Below are 15,686 nucleotides of genomic sequence, written 5' to 3'. Positions count from 1 at the left end.
CCTGCCCTTTTTAAACAAGAAACATCTTTATTAATCAGTTACACATTTATGTAAATGAAAACGAACCACCCCAACACAATCCTAGTTGCAAGCATGTTACATCACAAACCATACTGACACGACACACTTCCAGTTGCAAACATTATACATCACTTCTAATCTACCCAGTCATTTTCAATCAAATATTACAGAGCTCATTTAAGTCCTGCCTTATTTTAAACCTAATTCTTCCCCTGTATGTATTGTTCCCACGATTCCCATTGTTTCCTATGTAGTTTGCTCCTTTTTCTAAATATCTCTGTTCCAGTTGTTTTATCTCTGTTACTAGATTCACTACTTCTAATATAGTTGGTTTAGATTTTGATTTCCATTTTCTAGTAATTGCATTTTTGAAGCCAGCATAATTAGACACAGCAAGGCCTTACCATGTATAGGCAATTCCGATTCTGTATCATAGCTCAGAAAAATCATCTCCCTCCTCACACCAGTTTGCCCACCCTGCATCTCTGACATTGCATCTCGCAGGAAATCCTTAAAGTCCACCAACCTTCCCGAAAATATATTCTCAAGTACCTCTTCTTCCCTGTCACACCTCCAACATTTGGTGTCTACTTGAGGAAAAATTCTCTGGAGTCTACTTGGGGTATAAAAATGTCTTTTTAAGCATTTCCAAGCAAAAATCCTAAATCTTCTAAATGTTGTTGCATATTTGGGAGACGTACATATATTCTCCCATTGTTTCTTTGTGAATTGCTTATCTAATCTCTCTTCCCAATCCTTTCTAACCTCCTCTGATTGATTCTTATAGTTATCATGCAATATTTTATATGCTGTACTTATTATTCCTTTTTAATGGCAGCTTCTGTTCTAGATTCTACTAAAAACTGTACCAGTGCTGGTATTTTGTTTAGGACCTCCCTATTTCTTTCTCTTTGTCTATACATGATATCAGTCCTTGATAGGGCAGGTAATCTCTAACCTGCAGTCCAAATAAATTTTTGGCCTGTTCCCATTCTGTTACCCTTCCCTCTCTAGTTATTTGCTCCCAATACCTTAGTTCCTTTGCCACTTTTCTCCAATAGATTCCAGCCCCCTCTTGCCTATGGTCTCTATCCCTAACTACAGTCATGCCTATCTGCAGAATCTCCTTTTTCCATTCCCATGTTGGCTTAGTTCTTAGAATACTTTCTGCTACTTTATGGATATAATATTCTGTATGGTTATTGTTATTCTCCTTAAAGGCCTTCATCCAAAATCCCAGTCACTCTTTGTTTCTTGAGCCACCCCACCTCCCCATTTCAACATCATCCCTTTCCACATTTAATGATAGTTTTCTGCTTGTGATATGTATAGGAGCCTTAACTGTGTACTCTGAAATACCCCTTCAAATTGGGTAATCCCAGTTTGCCCTGTTCTACTGGAAGAATCATCTTATCCCACTTGACTCTTGCGATCTTCCCCTTCCAACTCTTTATTACTTGCTATCCACAACTTGTCCTCTGGTTGATAAAAATATGCCTGACATGTGTATAAGACTAAAGGGACTAAAAACATTTTGACTGCTTCCATCTTATATCCATATCCATACAACAAAGTTTCCATGTCCTCAGTTTTTGTATTATCTTTTGTTTAGTCTGTTCTCACATATCCTTATGCGTCACACCAGAGTAAATTTTTAATCTATACTTCTAAATACTTAATTTTATCATTTCCCCACAAATATGGATATTGTTGAACCTCGTGTGTGGCTACATAATTTACTACTATTACCTTTGTTTTAACTTCATTAATTTTGTATCCCAAAAAGATCTGAAACGGTTTCAAAATGTTCCATAGCACTGTAATGTCTCTTTCTGGTTTTGTCATGTACAAAATGTCATCATCTGCAAACAGAGCCATTTTTTTTTATTACCATACTAATAACATCTTTGACTTTCTGAGTCCCTTATATTCATTGCCAGTGGTTCTAAATATAATGCAAATAACAAAAGAGAAAGGGGAAACCCCTGCCTGGTTCCTCTGCTCAAGAAGAAATTATCAGAGAGTACCCCTCTCACTTAAATTTTTGCCTCCGATCCCTCACATATCCTCCTAATCAACCTTATAATTTTTTTCAGGAAATGCAAATGCTTCCATTCCCTGTTTGTAAAGTCCCAGCTTTCCCTGCATCAAGACCCACCAACAACAATGGTGTTTTCTTACATTCTGTTCCTTCTGGATCATCAATGTTCTGTTAATGTTGTCAGATGTTTGCCTCCCCTCCACAAAACCACATTGATCCATAGCTATCAATTTTGGCATTACTTTTGTCATTCTTATAGCTGTTATAGACATGAATGGTTTATAATCTTGGTTTAGTATTAAAATGGGCCTGTATGAAGCTGGGTCTGATAGATCTTTACCCTCTTTAAGTATCACAGCTACCACTGCTTTCTTCCAGGATGTTGATACTTCTCCTCCTCTTAAAATACTGTTAAACAAAACCTTCCAGAGCTTTATCATTTTTTTTTCTATCTAAGCTTCCAAACTTCCACAGGAATGCCATCTGTTCCTGGGGACTTTCCTGTAGATTGGTTTCACATCACAATTTTTATCTCTTCTCCTCCTATCCTAACTGTTAGTAATTGAACCTCATCTACCTCTAACCTTGGCATATTTAGTTCTTCCATAAACTTCTTCGTTTGGATCTTTTCTTGATTTCCATATTTCTCTGCTTTATACAGACTTTCATAGACTTTCCAAAATGTTTCTAGTACCTCTGCAGGATCTGTTGTTACTTTCCTTGTTATAGGCTCCCTAAGCTTGGCGACAGCCCTTTCTACTTTCTGTTATATCACTGTGCTAAAAGTTTTTGTGCTGTACTTTTATTCTCAAAAAACAGTTGCTTGACAGCAATCTTTTTAAACTTGTGCATATTATTGAGGTAATCCCTTATTTTCTGCTTAACATTCTGCAGTTGATCCTCTTCTTCTTCTGTGGGATACCCCTTATTCTGCAATACTTTAACATTTGCCTGTCACTCTAAATAGTTCTTGTTACTTCTTAATCATTATTCCCTTTATTTCCACCCAATTTTTAAACTCCACTTTAATTGTATCCCACTTCCTAGCTGTATTTTCTGAAGAAATTTCTGTGCTCTCTAATAGCTTCTGAATAATCTTTGCTACCCATCATTAAATTCCTCTCTTTTCAGCAGGTGGGAAGGCCATTGTGCCTCATTTTTATTTCATTACACTGCATTTTTATTTTAGTTATTATTGGTGCATGATCTGAAATAGTTACTGGGTACATATCAAGACCGTCAATTAAATGCACATGTAAATTATATCTAGCTAGCCCAGTTGTTACATCTTGGGGAATAATATGTAAATTCACACTGAACTCCTATTACTGAACTGATATCTTCCATGCCAAATATTTTCATAAAGTTCTTCAAAAATCTACCCTCCTTTGTTATACTTTCCCTTTTGGGCCCTCCAGACACATTTTCAGTGTTGCAAATCACATTTCAGTCCCCACCTGTAAGTAATATTCCTTGCTGAAAATTGATTATTTCTTCCAGAATTTTCTTAACCTCTGTTATAGCAGCTTTAGGTGGAGTATAAATACATGCCGATGTAATCCTCTTCCCTTGCCATTAGCCCCCCTTAGCACTACAAATCTGCCATTATCAACTTTTTTATCCTCTTCTATCACTATTGGAGCTCGTCTTGCAATTGATTTAAGTACTCCTCTTGTCCTTTGTCCCAGGTATTCCGTTGAATAACCATCCTGAAAACCTTTCTTTATCAACTTCACATGTTATTTTTAAGTGCGTCTCCTGGCACATAGCTGTTTGCATTCTACATTTTTAATACAGTTCACTACTCTTTCTTTTTGTATTTATTTGTGAAACCGTTGACATTTAAAAAACTTACAGAAAGCATCATTTCATTAAAAAAGTTATTATTCCCACAGGTTCAGTGCAAATTTCTCCCCTCCCTCACCCCCAAAAGAAGAAATACTTATCCCAGCTGAATGTAATCTCCCTGTCATCTCAGATGTCCAGGTGAGAGCCGCCCTCAGCAAAGCTAAAAACACAGCATCAATAGGACCTGACGGTATCCCGGGTTGCATGCTACGTGAACTCCAAGAGGAGCTAAACCCGCACATAAAACTGCTATTTCATAGTTTCATAGTATAGTACTAGGCTATCTGCCCTGGGGCATTTGTAAGCCTAGCCATAGTGATGTGGCTTTTGCCACCCCATGAAATGGTACAAAAATGTACAGATAAAATCTAGAATACTGTGCCTCTGTCTAGTAGTGACACAGTGAAGGTCCCCTTATATAATAGAATTAGTTTACTGTGCCTCTGTCTAGCAGTGACACAGATGTGACCCCTGGGGTAAACTTACGATCTCCCATCCACTCATCAAGATTTCTCTTGAAGAGATTCAGTGAGGGGCTCTGCCTAATACGAACTGGGATCCTGTTCCAAAGCATGGGAAGCCTCTGGGTTATGAATCTATCCCTCCAGCGTGTCCTGTTCATACTTGTGCCGAGGTTTAAGTCTTTAGCTCTCGTGGTCCTGATGGATTTGGATTTTTTGAGGTGGAGCATGTCCATCAGATCCTGATTGGACATGGCCTTGTATGTCAGGCAGAGATTGCCTCTGAGCAGGTGGTATGCTACTGAATAGAGCTGAAGTTTCTTTAGTCTGGCAGAATAAGACATATGTTGGAGACCCTTGATCCTTTTGGTGAGGTACTTTTGTGGTCTCTCCAGCTGTTGCAAGTGCCGGGTGAGGTACATACCAAATGGGGCATTGTACTCAATCATGGGTCTGATGAGGGAGGAATTTAGGGGTACAATGACATCCTTGGATCTGGATGTGAAACCCTTCATGATGAGGTGTGCAAGGTAGAATGTTTTTCTAACCACTTTGGCAACATGGGTGTCAAATGAGAGGTCGCTGTCTACTTGGGTCCCTAGGTCTCTGATTACTTTTTCCGTACTCAGTGGGTTACTGTCTATGTGATAATTTGTGGGTACTTTGTTTTTTCCAAAAGGGATAACTATACATTTTTTGGCATTTAGTTTAAGGCCGTGACTACGGCACCAGTTGTCCGTTTCAGTGAGGCCTTTTTGTAGGATGTGTGTATCTGCTGGTGTATCGACTATGGCACCTAGTTTGCAGTCATCTGCGAACTTTGTCAGCCACAGCCCTCCCATGTTTGCTTTAACATCTGAGAAATAAATGCCGAATGAGGGGTCCCAGGACAGATCCCTGTGGGACACCACTTGTGACTGGCTTTGAGTCTGACATTGCTCCAGCGATTTTAACTTTATGGGTTCTGTCCTTTAGCCAGTTTGCAACCCATCTAGTGACATAAGGGTTTACTTTTAAGCTGTTTAGCTTATCTATGATGCCTGAGTGGGGTATTGTGTCGAAGGCCTTAGCCAAGTCCAGGTATGCTGTATGGACTGCTTTGCCCTCATCAATGGCTCTAGTGACTGTTTTGAAAAAGTCAACCAGGTTTAAAAGGCAGGACCTGCCCTTTACAAAGCCGAACTGGGTGGGGTCAAGCGTCTGTAGATCCCCTATGTCTCTGTTTATGAGTTCCATAATGATTCTTTCCATAGCTTTGCAGACCAGGCTAGTCAAGCTTATGGGGCGGTAGTTTCCAGGGTCTGTAGAGGCACCCCCCTTGTGGAGTGGGACCACTGTTGCTGTACGCCAGTGTTCAGGTACATATCCCGAAGTAAGGCTAAGGTTAAATAGCATTTTTATGTGTGGGTTTAGCTCCTTGAGTTCACGTAACACGCACCCGGGATACCGCCAGGTCCCATTGATGCTGTGTTTTTGCTTTGTTTAGGGCGGTTCTCACTTGGACATCTGAGATGACAGGGAGATTACATTCAGCTGGGATAAGTATTTCTTCTTTTGGGGGTGAAGGAGGCGAGAAATTTGCACTGAACCTATCAGCCAGAATGTTAGCAATATCTGTGGGTTCAGTGTATTTTTTTTGTTGTGAACCAACTCTGAGCATATTTGAGGGTTTCCGCCAGGTTTCTAACATAGCTGAAGAAGGCTTTGTGGTTATCTTTAGTGTCCTTAGCGATTTTTCTCTCAAAGTTTGCCTTGGATGTTTTTATGAGAGAACGTAGTTTTCTGCTAATGTTGATCAGAGATGTCTTCCCTTCATGGGATTTCGCTCTGACTGCAGTAGCTTCCTTCTTTGTTATACAATTTGTTTATGGCTGAGGTCCACCAGACAGGACGCTTACATTTGGTGGAGAGGGACTTGGATTTGTTTGGGATTGCATGATCCATGCATTCTTGGAGATGTCCATAGAAAGCATTTGTGAAGGATTCGGCATTGTGGGATGTGGTATCCACTGGCACAGTAGGCTTAAAGGATACCATCTCAGTCTTAAGAAGAGTGAAGTCTGCTTTTGAGAAGTTTTTCACTGTGGTCTTTTGTGCTGGGGTGGAGGTGGGATATGTATATCCAGGGTGATTAGTTTGTGGTCAGATCTCACTAGTGAGGGGTATACTTCTGGTGTGGAGCATTTTGTCCCCATGTTTGTGATGATCAGGTCTAGTATATTATCTCCCTAGTGGGAGAGGTGACTAGTTGTTCCAGTGCATTTGAATTTATGAATTCCAGGAACCTTTGGGCTAGGGTATTAGGGCTAGAATAATGTACCCAATCTATGTTTGGGTAGTTGAAGTCTCCCAGTATGATGGTATTTTGTGATACATTCATATCCTCCAATGTCTTCAGGAAGGCTGAGTGGGGTTCTTGAGATTGGGAGGGTGGTCTGTAACATGCTACCAGTTGTATAGCAGTTTTGCCTATGGTTAGTTGTACCTGTATGGTCTCTGATGCTTCATGTGTTGCTACTAACCTGGAGGTGTGGGTGTCCTTTATGAATATGGACACTTCCCCCCTCCCTTTGTGGTTCGGCCCGGGTTTTGGGGCCGAAAAGCATGATACGAGGTATAGCCTGGTAGTGCTGGGGTGCTCTCAGGAGCCTTGAACCAGGTTTCAGTTACTGCACAGACGTCGATGTTCTCCATGCTGAGGAGTGCATCAAGTGCCTGCATCTTAAGATTTAGACTTCTGGCGTTGAGCAGCATTACCCTTAGTTTTTTTCCATTTTTGTTTTCTAAGGAGGTGGGTTTGTCTTTTGAGCCTTGCCTAAAAATGTCACTATCGGGGTGGCAAGAGCCTTAGCCAATATCCGGAAGCCCAGTGGTGACAGGTGTAAGCCATCCCTTGCGAAGCAGCATGGCTTGTCCAACATATCATCCCAGGCAGACAGACATTGATCCCCTTAGAATGACACCAGTACTTGAGCCAATTGTTAAAGCTGATCATCTTGTCTTTGTATTGTGGTATCATTCTTGGTGAGGGTAAGATGCTGCTCAGGGTCAGGGTCATACCAGCCTGGGCTACATAATCGGAGAGCTCCTCTATGTCTCTTTTTATGTAGTCCAGGGAGGTACGTCTCAGGTCATTCACACCAGCATGGACAATGACGGAGTCATATTTGTACTTGCTTTGGAGTGACCTGAGTGAGTGTGTTATGTGGCGGATCCTAGCTCCCGATAGACAACTCACAGTCACCTTCTCCTTGTTCAGCCTGGTCAGTGGGACATCAGTGTGTCTGACTATGGAGTCACCTATTACTAGTGTATCAGGCAAGGTGTTTGGCCTTAAGGGCTGCGATTGGTTGACGCACTGATTTATTGAAGTATGTGTTGCATGTGTTTTGTTTTGAGGTGGTGGATTTTTGGATGTCTGCTTTGGGAGCCTCTGTTGTTTTGGTAAGTTTTTTATCAGAGCCTCCGAGTATGTCTTTGTGTTTTTATGTGTTTGGTTTGCAGTTGTGGTAAGTCTATGTGGGACTGGGATTGTTGTGTGTGTGATTGCCATCTCCTCCTGTCTGGTCATGCCAGCCCTGAGTTGAGAGAGTTCAGCCTCCAGTTTGGCTATATAGTTGCATCTCTCACATGTAATTGTGTTTGTTGGGAGGAGGAGAGGGTTGTCTGTGTACATGAGACAATTGTAGCATTGTTTCAAGATGCCCAGATTGACCAGCTGAACTGGAGACGACGCCAGTAATCTACCACTCGACATGCTAGAACAGTATAAGGGAGTGGTATACCTTTAAGGGAAGTGGGTATTCACAGGGGTGGTAAGTAGATGTAGTGCTTTACTTAGTACGAGAGTGCTTACTTAGTAGAGAAGTATTGAGAACAAGTGCTAGGCTTATAATACAGTGAGTATTCTGGTTATACTAAGAGTAGAGCTTCCTTAAGGGAAAATTTGAAGAGCAGACTTGGCGGAGCCAGAAAAAGATTAACCTTGTTTATCCTTGTTTAACCTTGTTTAACCGGCGCTATGCAAACAAAAGCCGCAAACGCGGATTTTAAACAGTGAACTACAAAAGAGCTAGGAATGGTCCCAAACAACCAATTACTACAGCTTCTTGTGCTGAGGTCACTTCCCCCAAGGACAGGTAGGCTGCTCAAGGCTCCCCACTCCCACTGGTGAGCAAGGAAACTTCCTTCTATCCAAGTAAGGTAATGGACAACACAGGAACTACACCACAGCCCAGAATACAGCAATGCCTGTAAACTGGTCTAAGCTAGTCGAGGAAGGCGGGAAAACAAGGATTATTTTTTTTTGTTTTTTTGGTAGAAACACACAGAAAATGCAGAGACAGTGATAAATTAGTTACACAGGCTAGCACACTTTAGTGGGCAGCCTCCACAGTTAAATTAAACAAACAAACAAGCAAACTTTCGATCAAATTCGACTAAATGTAACTTTAAGTGCAGATTTTAAAATAAATGCAGCAATCAGTTAAAAAAACAGTTCAGGCTAGTTCAAAGTAAGCTACAGAAGCTATTTCCAGTGGAAAAAAGCAAAGATACGTAAATCCAGAAGGTAGTCGCTTTTTCGAGTTCCTTGCTGCTAGGACCACTCTGTAAACCCACATGGAGCTTGTCTGAGCAGTATAGCCAGAAAAAATGCCCAGAGGCGGATTTTAAACAGTGAACTACAAAAGAGCTAGGAATGGTCCCAAACAACCAATTACTACAGCTTCTTGTGCTGAGATCACTTCCCCCAAGGACAGGTATGCTGCCCAAGGCTCCCCACTCCCACTGGTGAGCAAAGAAACTTCCTTCTATCCAAGTAAGGTAATGGACAACACAGGAACTACACCACAGCCCAGAATACAGCAATGCCTGTAAACTGGTCTAAGCTAGTCGAGGAAGGCGGGAAAACAAGGACCTTAGCCTTACTACAGGATATGTACCTGAAAATTGGCGTACAGCAACAGTGGTCCCACTCCACAAAGGGGGTACCTCTACAGACCCTGGGAACTACCGCCCCATAAGCTTAACCAGCCTGGTCTGCAAAGCTATGGAAAGAATCATTATGGAACTCATAAACAGAGACATTGGGGACCTACAGACACTTGACCCCACTCAGTTCGGCTTTGTAAAGGGCAGATCCTGCCTTTTGAACCTGGTTGACTTTTTCGAAACAGTCACTAGAGCCATTGATGAGGGCGAAGCTTTCCATACAGCCTACCTGGACTTGGCTAAGGCCTTCGACACAATACCCCACTCAGGCATCATAGATAAGCTCAACAGCTTAAATGTAAACCCTTATGTCACTAGATGGGTTGCAAACTGGCTAAAGGACAGAACCCATAAAGTTAAAATCGCTGGAGCAATGTCAGACTCAAAGCCAGTCACAAGTGGTGTCCCACAGGGATCTGTCCTGGGACCCCTCTTGTCCGGCATGTATTTCTTAGATGTTAAAGCAAACATGGGAGGGTTGTGGCTGACAAAGTTCGCAAATGACTGCAAACTAGGCGTCATAGTCGATACACCAGCGGACACATACATCCTACAAAAAGGCCTCACAGAAATGGACAACTGGTGCCGGAGTCACGGCCTTAAACTAAATGCCAAAAAATGTATAGTCATCCCCTTTGGGAAAAACAAAGTACCCACAAATTATCACATAGACAGCAACCCACTGAGTATGGAAAAAGTAATCAGAGACCTAGGGACCCAAGTCGACAGCGACCTCTCATTTGACACCCACGTTGCCAAAGTGGTTAGAAAAACATTCTACCTTGCACACCTTATCATGAAGGGATTCACATCCAGATCCAAGGATGTCATTGTACCCCTATACTCCTCCCTCATCAGACCCATGATTGAGTACAATGCCCCATTTTGTATGTACCTCACCCGGCATTTGCAACAGCTGGAGAGACCACAAAAGTACCTCACCAAGAGGATCAAGGGTCTCCAACATATGTCTTATTCTGCCAGACTAAAGAAACTCCAGCTCTATTCAGTAGCATACCGCCTGCTCAGAGGTGATCTCTGCCTGACGTACAGGGCCATGTCCAATCAGGAAGTGATGGACATGCTCTACCTCAAAAAATCCAAATCCATCAGAACCACGAGAGCTAAAGACTTAAACCTCGGCACAAGTATGAATAGGACATGCTGGAGGGATAGATTCATAACCCAGAGGCTTCCCATGCTCTGGAACAGGATCCCAGTTCATGTTAGGCAGAGCCCCTCACTGACTCTCTTCAAGAGAAATCTTGATGAGTGGATGGGAGATCGTAAGTTTACCCCAGGGGTCACATCTGTGTCACTACTAGACAGGGGCACAGTAAACTAATTCAATTATATAAGGGGACCCTCACTGTGTCACTACTAAACAGAGGCACAGTATTCTAAATCTATTCTGTGCATTTTGTACCATTTTATGGGGTGGCGAAAGCCACATCACTATGGCTAGGCTTACAAATGCCCCAGGGCAGATAGCCTAGTACTAAACTATGAAAATAACACACCCCCATTACCCCTAAAACCTGTTATAGTAACACACAAGACTATGTATATCTTCAAATACTGAAGTCTTACCCTCCTAATAGGAACAAAAGTTCCAAACTGACAGCCACATTCAGACTTGTTAACCTAAAAGAAAGGTTAAGCATGGTTAGACGCATGGTGCAGCATGTGATTCTAGTAAGTGCAATTTGCTTTTGTCTTTTCTTTATAGCTCTACCAGCTGGGAAAACCTCCTGAATGCTTTCAGAGAACATTATGTCCTAGCCAATTTCTTTTTATTTTTTCCCTTCAGCCAATCACTTTCCACCAGCCTGTAGCCAGTTTCTCTTTATCAGATGGTCTTCATGGAGACACAAGAACAAGGCAGCCAGTCTCTCTTTATCAGATTGTTTCCAGGGAAACGTTTAGACCAGTTGAAAAATTGCTACTGAGCATATATGTTTTTACTTGAAGAAAGCCTCATAATATTCAGTATTCTTTTTCATTTACTTGCTTACTCTTAAACGTTGTTACTAAATCAGTCTAAAGACCTTAATCCAGTAATTTGCCAAATACAAGAATGAGAAAAAGCACATAAATGTTTCTTTTGTCATGCTCTTTTATCCAGGCTTTTTTATTGCATTGCCTGCATTTCTAAAAAATGAAGAAGAAGGAGAGAAGGAGGAAAGAAAAGAAAAAAGCAGCAACACTTGTTTATAGTCCCCATTACACTTAAAAATAACTGAGAAAACTTTACTTTGTAGCATGCAAAGAAAACCACACACTACAAAAATAGTTCTAATAAGAAAAAATCTCTCCCTCCTATTCCCCTCCCCAAAGCATTTTTGAACATTAATGACATGAAGTAGAGCATATGCTTTGAGTCCCGCACAAGTCCAATAAATTCTGAAAAAGTCAACTTTATCCAGATTTTCTTGTTCTGTCATAATTCACACATATAATTATTGCATTGTAATCCCACATTAAGTTACTGGTTTTATTACTGTTCATCTCCATCTCCCAAATCCTGTCAATGCTTCATTTCAATGTACTCTCAGTTCTTCTAGTCAGCTCTCGTGCTACCTTCCTTCACTGCAACATTTTCCTTTGAAGTAGTGGAAAAAGTTTCACAGGTCCAGCCTCTCTATTGTCTTTATTACCAGAAGAACAAGAAACAGAAGCTCTTTCTGTTTCACAGTTCAGTTTTTGTTGGACAAACTTTTGTATTTCCTCCTTAGCACGTACCTCATCAAAAAATGATTTTGTCCCTCCAGGGAAGAGTGCTTTGAAAACAGCTGGGTACAGCAGTTTGAATCTTACACCTACATCTCAACATTCCCTGAATTGTGGAATGCATTTGCTTCTCTTCTGCCTGTTGTGCAATGAGTAATCATTCCCCACAAACACTCTGCTGTCTCCCACTTTAGTACTTTGTCCTTCTGACACAATTTCATCAAAATCAACTCCTTCTGCTGGTAGGATTGCATCTTTAATGTTAAAGGTCTAGGCTTCTTTCTCATAGCCAGGTTTGGAGCATGTACATGGTGTGCCCTTTCAACTAACAACTACTGCTGTAGATTACCAGTCCAGTTGCTTGTTTGTGCTTTCATAAAATTAATGCAGTCTGTTCCTTCCAGCTTCTCTTTTATAGCTGAAACTCTCAAGTTTCCCTACTTGCTCTGTCCTTTAACTCTGTTTTATGAAACATCTCTTCCTGAGCAGTCTCAAATTCATCCAGCCTTTTCTTCAATTTGACCTCTGATTTTTGCAGCTTTGTCATCTCATCTGAATATTTATTTAAAGCTTCTCCTATTTTTCCAGCCTTTTGTTGTTTGTGTTGCTATACTCCATTGGTGTTTTGTTTATTTTAACCAGGTCTGTGTGCAGTTGTCTTATATCTTCTGTAGGTTACTGGAATTAATGTCTGGAGGTTGCATTGCTTTTTGCTGAAGAGCTGCAGAACTTTCCCCAGTCAGTGTTACTTCCTCACTTTTTGTAGATGAATTGTCTCTAGGTCCTCTATATTTCTTATTTCCTGGCATCCAGGCACTACACGTACTAGCCAGTTACTGAAAGTTACCCATAAACACAAGTCTACTGGCTTTCTCTGCTGAGTTTGTTTTTAGACTGAAAGAGCTAGAATTAAGCTTACTCAATGTACAGCCATCTTGGAAGTCCCCTAGTAAAAGATGATTATTCAGCATCCATGCTTTTGTAGCTCTATCATCCTGGAAGTGAGGTCAAGATGTTCATCATATTGGCCACTGCTGAGGTAGCCTTAGCTACATATGAGTTATATCATGCACAGGTAGCAGGACAGCTTCCAAAGCTTCAAAGGCACCTTCTATCCACACCAGCTGTTACTCATCTTGAACTGAGCTAAAGAAAGAGGTATTAGGGTGTCAAGCGGTGTCAGAGCTTTCAGTTGCTTGGCAGTTAAGTTCCCTTCAGGGAAAATACTTCCCTTGTTTTACCTTTATAACAGAAGGTGAACTTCTTTCTGAAAAAGTATTAATTTTGACATAGGAAGAGGTGTTTTTACTGACTGTCACATGACTTTGGTGACTTTTTAACATGAGTGTTACTTTTTACTTTTGTGGGAAAAAGTTGTTAAAACTGCTTCCTTGGTAAAAGTTGTGCTATTTTACTTTTGGTGGCCGAGATAAGTTTTTGAAGTGTTTTTCACTGTGTTTGTTTGGTGGAAAAAGTGACTTTCGCAGCCAGGCATCCACTGGAATCAGGCATCCTTTTTTCAGTTTTACCATGGAACAGCCTCTTGGTTCCTTAGTTCTTTCTTCTACCAACCACATAAAGAAGAAAATTAATAAACAGACTTTCCACCACCACAGGCTGCTAAATTGCCCCAACTTTAGATGCTTGACTCTGCTGGTGCCATTGCTGGTTCCTAAAAGCATTCATCTTTTCACTGGCTTTCTCTGGTGTAGTCCCTGCAGCCACTGTGGACTGGGTGTTAGCCATGACCTCTGCAGTTATTGGAGTGCCATTGATAGGCAAGGAGAATCACTCTTGTTGGTACTAGGAGAAGGAGCAGGGAATTTGCTTCTGCCTAGCCATCCTGGATTGCCCATATTTAGGGAGGTTTTGCCCAGCAAAAGGGGGTCTTCAGAAATTCCTGTCAAAAAGAAGCAAATACATAAGAGATGTGTCTTCTCCTGTCTCAGTTACTTTGGATAAGAATGATTTATTGGTCTTGGTTCAAGGTTGACTCTTCCAGGTAAGCTGTGCCTGGCAAGAGAAAAAGGGATTCTTCATTTTTTGGAGGATGGTCAAGATTGTGACTGACAAAATGATTGTGAAGGGCAAAATTCTGTTTTTTTTTCCTCTCCTCGGGTTTCTGATTCAGATTCGGAGGAATGTATGGCTTCTACCAGTCCCATTGAATAATTATCTTTTTCTGGAGCTATTTCCAGAATGAATCTGTTGTTTTTATTTATTTATTTGACATTTTTTGACTGGGTTGGTCCATCTGGGACGAGACCCTTTTTCAGTGGAGATCCGGGGAGAAAAGTGCCACAGTTCGAACATAAACAAGTACAAAAGTATGAAACATAAAACATCTGAGTCACACAATACATAATATTGCTTAGAGGGTATATACAATGTTAGCTAACTACATATATTGTAGTAGTTAATAAGGAAAAATACAGTATAGAGAAAATAATAATAGACATTAAATATAAGCAGTGAGTAGAGGTTAACGTGTAGAAGTGAGTTTTAGACATTCTACTGCTGAGGAGATTGGCACCAGAACAATCTAAGTGTTGGGGTTGAAAGTTGGGAAAGATTTAGCAGTGAAGAAGGGCGAGAGTTAGGATGGAGGTTGGGTTGGATACTTGTAGGAGAAAGGAAGTGATTGGAGCGATGGGTCAGTCAGGGGGCTGATTGCAGAGGCATAGTTTATTTTTGCTAAAGTGATTTTTCACAGCCTTTCTGAATAGTAGTTTGGATCTAGTGTTTCGGATGTCAAGTGGGAGTTTACTCCAGTTTTTGGCAGGGTAATAGCTATACAGGTTTTTTTCCTATGTTGAACATAAGTTTGGTTATGGACAGGAGGTGGTGGTCAGAGCTCCGGAGTGTTCTAGCTGGGGTGTAGAATGAGATGATGGATGATATGGCAAGGCAAAAGGTGGGCTGGAATAGGACAGAATGGATTATTTGTAGCTGGGAGAGATTTATGTTGTGGGGGAATTCTAACCATTTCAGTTTTTGTAGTGCTAGACATTGATGAGAGGAGGATGGTAGTTCAGCGGCAAATGTTGCTACTTTGTTGTATGTGGATTCAGGTTTGGATATACGTGAGGTCTGTAGGTTGGAGAGAATCTGAGAGCCATAGAGAATGGTTGGTAGAAGGTAGGCATGTGATAGAGCAATTTTAGCTTGAGTAGAGAGAAAGTTTTTATTTCTATAAAGAAGACTTTTTTTAATGTTGTTAGTACATGCTGGTCAAATTTTAGCTGGTCATCAATGATGACCCCCGAGTAATTTAGTGTGGTCTTCTAGTAAGATAGGTGTGTTATTATGGGAGGTGATGGAGAAGTTTGGTTTCAGGTGGGTCATTGTTTTAGGTAGAAAGAGTAGGAGTTTGGTCTTTTTTGGATTTAAGATTAGATGGTTATGGTTGAGCCAGTTCTCAATAGACAAGAAGGAGTCCTGTGTTTTAGTATGGAGCTTGGGAAGTGTGCCATCAGTGGTGATGACTGTGGAGTCATCAGCATATTGCATTAGTGATGAGTGTGAGGTGGAGATAGATAACTGATTAGTTTTGGTGGGAACATAATGACTTTCAGCTGTCTTTGAAGAAGCAT

The 15,686-nt window shown here is 41.2% G+C and overlaps 1 protein-coding gene across 1 annotated transcript in view; it reads left to right on the top strand.

Moving 5' to 3' along the window:
- The window catches only part of SEC24A (SEC24 homolog A, COPII coat complex component), a 2,581,543-nt gene that overhangs the window by 1,165,750 nt on the left and 1,400,107 nt on the right, over positions 1-15,686 (top strand). The window lies entirely within an intron of this gene.

The sequence above is a fragment of the Protopterus annectens genome, chromosome 4.part0 (assembly GCF_019279795.1).
Source record: "Protopterus annectens isolate FY-2018-M chromosome 4.part0, PAN1.0, whole genome shotgun sequence".
Taxonomy (NCBI): Eukaryota; Metazoa; Chordata; order Ceratodontiformes; family Protopteridae; genus Protopterus; species Protopterus annectens.
Note: the sequence above shows the minus strand (reverse complement) of the source record. Positions and strands in the feature narration are given on the sequence as shown.